At 35.8% G+C, this 6,435-nt stretch overlaps 1 long non-coding RNA gene across 1 annotated transcript; it reads left to right on the forward strand.

Moving 5' to 3' along the window:
* The first annotated feature begins 587 nt into the window (after positions 1–587).
* Positions 588–2,127, forward strand: LOC133523014 (uncharacterized). Its single transcript, XR_009800178.1, has 2 exons — positions 588–1,043; positions 1,352–2,127. It is a non-coding gene; the product is annotated as an uncharacterized LOC133523014 (long non-coding RNA).
* The last annotated feature ends 4,308 nt before the right edge of the window (positions 2,128–6,435 follow it).

The raw sequence follows: 6,435 nt of genomic DNA on the forward strand, positions 1-6,435 counted from the left end.
AGAGAGGCAATACGTAGAACGCGGTTCGCGGTAGGCCCTCAGCTGTCATAGAAAATGACGTGTCGGACGCCTCGGCCCGGGCACGGCCCGGTCTTTTTTTTTATACTACGTCGGTGGCAAACAAGCATACGGCCCACCTGATGGTAAGCAGTCTCCGTAGCCTATGTACGCCTGCAACTCCAGAGAAGTTACATGCGCGTTGCCGATCCTAAACCCGCCCCCCTCGTTAAGCTCTGGCAACCTTACTCACCGGCAGGAACACAACACTATGAGTAGGGTCTAGTGTTATTTCGCTGCTGTTTTCTGTAAGGTGGAGGTACTTCTCCAGTTGGGCTCTGCTCTAGATCCGGAATGACATCCACTGGCTGTGCCCTACCACACAAAGCGAGATGACATTTACAGTGCCCATACCTCTCTTGAAAAAAACACGGTGAATATTTTATGCCCGTGGATGTCAAAGTACACACTAGTTTTCTCAAAGGCATTTAATAGGAACAACAAGTCACTCAACAGCCCAAATGTGTATACCTAACGTACTAAACCAGTGTAATGGACAATTTACCTTTAACTGCATAACATTAGGGGCCAGTTGCACCAAACCACCTGCTAACGTAAGCACAGTTCGCTAAATTTTAACGCTTACGTGGGGGTCTTAACGATTGCTAAATAAAATGCGTTGCACCAACTATAAAATAACAGAATGTCGTCGCTAATCGTGTGGCCATACTATGAACGCGTTCCTACCAAAAAATTTATGGTAGAATTATTTTTTCATATAGCAACCCAGCAATAAATGTCAAAGTTGTCAAATTTTTCAACAACGAGAATACTTTTGAAGGCGCGAACTAGTTTCTATTTCTTTTCAGGTTTTAAATCTAAATATTACACAATTTATGCCATGCCAATCTTGAATATATTTATGATTATATTAAAAACAATGTATCTTAATGGCATATTAAAGTGAAACTGCTGACTACGATTGTTCAGTGTCCAAGTGTTTTCCAAGCTGCAAAACCGAATCAAAGAAGGAGCTGCATTGCCCGGTAAGTTATCTTATTAGTTTAATACGTATCCCTAACTACTTTCAGAGCCCTAAGCACAAGGAATTACCTACGCTACCTATGATTATAACCCAAATACCGACAGATGGGGTAACATTTTCAATTACATATATATATTGTTGACACAATAATACATAACTGTTAGTTCTGGTTGTAGCAGATATTCAAGTTACTTTTGTACTTTAATTTAAACCTGCTTGACCTAAGCATTTTTCAATGGTTTTGCCATTGGTTGAAACGGATCACAATATATTTTTATGCATAATAATTTCATGTTACTTTCTTTTCAGGTTTGATATACACCATTTGATATGAAATACAAGATGAAAGTTACACACAAGTGAATCGATTCAAGAAATCCAAGAATCATACACTAGATTAACTGGAAAAACTTGTTGCGAAAAATAAAGTATTATAAATATTATCTGTATTTCATTTTTGACAATAAAATATATTTTTAGTTACCTTATCTTACTTTATTTCTACCTCACTAAATCCTTTTTAGGTAGTGACTAATGGAGGTAAAAGGTTATCCGGAGAGAAATCAACAACTCATTGACATATAATATATTATTTCACAATTATATTTAAGTGCCTACTTATTATATTTTCTGTCATACTGGTAACTTAGACATAACTTGTTTATTCCAACTATTCTTTATTGGGGTGATCATGATATAAATCATTAATGAAACATGCATGGGCTGTTGAAAAACTGGTATGGGGAAAACAAATAAAATCAAACTGAGGGCCGTTTCTTATGACTGAATTTAGAGCTATTTAGGTATGTTCGGTTTTGAATGATGATTTATAGGGACTGGGTAGGTTAATATGTAGGTAGGGTATTGTGTAGTTAGATTTAAAAATAATGGGTTCACACATTCTCTAAAGTATGTCCTGATGCTCTATTGCTATTTAAGACCTATGGATTATATTTTTTACCAATTTACTGGTATGCTATTTCCAATACATGGCTAGGGTTATATACAATTTTTACATTGTAATTTATTTATATGCAACTTCACTGTATGACTGGTTGAACACAAGTAAAATTCAGGTGACAGAAGCCATATTATTTTATCTAACCTAGGTATTGGCTGTTATATTTATAAATGTTGTCCAGTAGGACAGGAAACAACTAAGATGGTCAGCTTTTTATCATTTGTCACCATGCCGCCTGTCACATTCTAACAAGTATGTAATCGCGAAAGTGACGGGCATAGTGACAAGTGATAAAAATGGAACCATGCTGCCACCGCAGGTTATACCTATTAAACTACTCAGTTGTTCTCATGTATATGTATATTCGATATTTCCAGAAGAATTACTTTATTAGGCTCGGAGGCCACTATTGCCTAGACACAGTAAGAGATCCTTTGGCTTAGTATCAAGGTAAGTATGCTAGGGCATGCCGAGGCACCCCTCAGACAAACAAATGCTAAGAACACCTTGGTGTGTCTAAGACACTGTGGTAAACCTGTAAATGCCAGAGGGATACCTTGACATTCACAAGCAGACCTCAATGTGTACGGATGCCTCTGAAGGACGCCCTGCCATGCCATGTCGATAACGGGTACGGGACTCTATAATAGGTATAAATAATGTCATAATTGAAGATAAGAGATACCCAGGTAAGCCCACACACAAAATAAATATAGATTTATGGAGCCTGTGAATTGTTAAATCTAATTGTAACTTAGTATTCTAATAAATAAAATAATATAATCATGACTATGTAACTGACGATGCAAAAGACTGTACAGCTGTAGGTATTTTTCATTTAGAAGAAACACAAATTTTCAAATTCAAATTGCACTTGTAGTAGTTAATAATCACTGGGTTTATTATAACAAGTTTTTCAAAATTTCTGTTATGAATTTAAATATAAATAGCACCATAAGTAAAACTATTTTTAGTTCATTACTTGCAAAGTTGTTGTTTCTAGGGTTAATGAATAAGATATTTTGTAAAAGCAAATAAAACACAAGCAAGTATGTATGAATTGAAGTATTATAATCAGTTTTACATTACACATTTTGCTCACTTATATATAACCTATTATGCCGACTGGTCTGGAATTGTCCAATACATTTTCTTCACACTATAATACTTGATTTCATATTTAGCATCTTGTTTTATGTGCGTTTATAGTTATGAATATAGTTCACTTCTGTTGTGGGTTACGATTTTCAGAGGCCGACTTTGTATATGTTTCTAGTTGTCATCTCGCTGTTTTCGAATATCATGGTTAGGCCACCAGTATTTCCAAGGGATATAACATTCTTATCTTGATTCCAATAAACAGAGAGCGTTTTAAATTGATTTTAATGACCAGTGTGTCGATAAATAGTGTTCATTACATGCCGTCGAGTTTCACTTTATGGGACGTATTTGTTAACCTGTAATAGCAGCAATCTGGTCTTATCCTCAACTTAAACTCATTCTGCACTCAATTTAAATTTAAAACACACCTTTTCTTTAAATATCCAGTACAAATTAATGTATTTTACGAAACACAAGTCGTCTCGCACCTAAAATGACATTTAAAACCATTATGTGAACTGTCACACGTTTTTGCGTTTAAATATTTCCACCTTTTTATTGTTATAAATATATTTATAATAATTTACATTACTTTTTTACTCAAATTATTTAATAATCAAACATAAATTCGTGAAATACGGACAATTTCCAAAAAGTGCCGCCATATTTATCGAACGACTTTGCTGTTAACCAGTGGTCTACCACCGGTTAAGGGCAGCGTAACTTTTTAACGGACACATAGCGTGGTGCAACCCAAATATGCAGTTAGCATTCGCTAGCGCCATTTTTACACATGATGAGTACATCAAATGGGCATGGTGCAACTGGCCCTAGGTCTCCTTCATATACCGTCATGGCCTACTAACCATTTAAGACGTGCTTTACTGTTATAACTCCTAATGCTAATGAGTTCAATAACCATTACTATTCAATATACTTGATGCCCGTGCTTGCCGGTCACGTTTCTGCTTAATTAATGGGGATAGTAACAGACTACATACATGTACTTAGTAAAATATAAGTACCTACGTACGTCACTTTTATGCAGATATGATGCATGATGAGCAGATACACTTAATATGGATGATGACGTCGTGAGACATATTTAAACGATTTAACTCATGTAAATTATTTGTCGATATTGGTGACATGTTTCGAACCCATCGGGGGTCCTTTCTCAGGCTTGAGTGCTCACAACGGCTGCATTCCGTGCACTGCGCGAGCTGCCTGCTTCAATGTTAGTTGCGCGCGCGTTGACAGGGCGGGGTTGGGGGGCGCGGGGCAGTCCGCAGCCTGAGTTGTCACGTAAAGGTCTGCTGTATCAACAGAAGTCAATCACACTGCTCTCACTGTGTCTCACTCACTCGCTTAACAGTAGGTATTACAGGCTGCCATGCAGGTATTGCAGGTGGCAATATCCAGCCTCAGTCCCGATTGAAGTACATGTTGCGAAATCGATTAAATATTTTAAATGACATCTTTGCTAATGTAAGGACGCTAAGCAAGAAGAATTATACATTGACCTGCCTGTTCCTATCTCTATCGCACGCACGTAATTATATCGCTGTCCCGCCCCCATGCCGGCGGTCAATGACACTGTTCGAGCGGGACAGCGATATTCTTATGCAATACAGATAGGAACAGGTGGAGTAGTCTACGAAATTTTTCGTGCTCAGTGTCAGTGTCAACTTTAGGTGCCACACAACTCATACCAGTGGTATATAAAATTATTACTTTTTATAGTAGGTATATAAATTCAGCTCTGGCTCTGTTCCAAGACTCACTATTTACAAGTTAAGTATCGTATACAACGATGCATTTAGAGTCAGTTGCACCGAATCGTCTGTCACAGTTAAAACGTCCGCTAAATTTTATTGTATGTGAAATTTCAGAGTTCACTGCTAAGTGGCGCTGATCAGTCCGTCAATTGTGATTGGTGCAACTACAGCTTAGTCCTCTGGACGGAGCGTCTCAAATACCCCTCAACCCTTATAATGATTCGATTTGATTAGACATAGAATTTTGTACGAAATATTACCTATTTTATAGTTCATGGTGCTTCTAATCAAATCAAGTCAAGCGATTCACATAACATATTAAAGCCTATAACCGTAAATAGTTCAGTAAAGCCAACCAAGCCATATGTATAAAAAGTGTTGCCAATATTTTTGGCTACATTTTTTCTTTTCCATCTCTATTGCTGTTACAATAGTCAGATTAAAATACGATACGTACTACGATTTATTGATACTGTGTCAGATTGTGTTCAAATGATTTTACTACGGTTGTTGTCAATACTCATCTCCATTCATTCTAGCTTTCTTCTACCTACACCATCACTGGAGCGCTTCGTTGATTTAAAGTTATTATTATTTATTTAATGTTATGGCTACAAAACTGGTCGCTTACTGACAAATTATTTGTGGAAATAAAGATATTAAGGACTATAATTTAAATATTTAGCTTCTTCACCCAACGGGCTGCGTTCACATCTGGGAAGAGCAAGTTTAGGGAATCTCCAGTGTATTTCCTCTTTGGACAGTCATAGATAATATGTTTCATGGACCGCACAGGAGCTCCGCAATCACACTTTAGTTATTATATTATTATGCATTTAACTGGCGCAGGCGTATAAATAATTTTCAGTTGATACAGTTAACATTAATTTACTGGTAATTACATTAATAACACCTTTGATGTGACATTAATTTTGCGTTGAGCTTGGTTGCTTTAATGTACAATATTGTGTTATAGAAAATAGCACGTTATTGGTATTTTATTAATTATTAATTAAAATTGCTTTTGATCCAAGTTGACTTTGTTTGGAACATTGGCAATGAATACCTATAATCATTTATTGATTTCATATGTAAATGAAATGAATAAATGCCCTCAATATGAACGGTACAATGATTACGAATGGAAATTTATATGTACCTATGTATTTTATTAATAATTAGATAAGGCAAGGTGGGGTAAGACTATCGACAGGGCAAGACAAATTAAAAAAATATATATATTTAAAAATATGCCCACCTTATTTTAGCCAAGATTAAATTAATAAAATTGTTTGGTTACCTTTAGATCTTACAATTATGTAAGGTACTTACTAATTTTATTCCAGGATTAAAATATTTTATGTATTCGTTACGTATCATGCTATAAAGCATAGCTAATGTGCTTAAAAATACATCTAAACTTTTTTGAGTTACCTGAATATGTGAAATTAGTTTAATTATAAAATAATAAGTACTAAGAAGTTCTGGGATTTTAAAACATAGTTGAACTCCAGTTAATTAAATGGATCTGTCTAGACACTAGAGACGGTAAA

This window comes from Cydia pomonella, chromosome 11 (genome assembly GCF_033807575.1).
Source record: "Cydia pomonella isolate Wapato2018A chromosome 11, ilCydPomo1, whole genome shotgun sequence".
Lineage (NCBI taxonomy): Eukaryota > Metazoa > Arthropoda > Insecta > Lepidoptera > Tortricidae > Cydia > Cydia pomonella.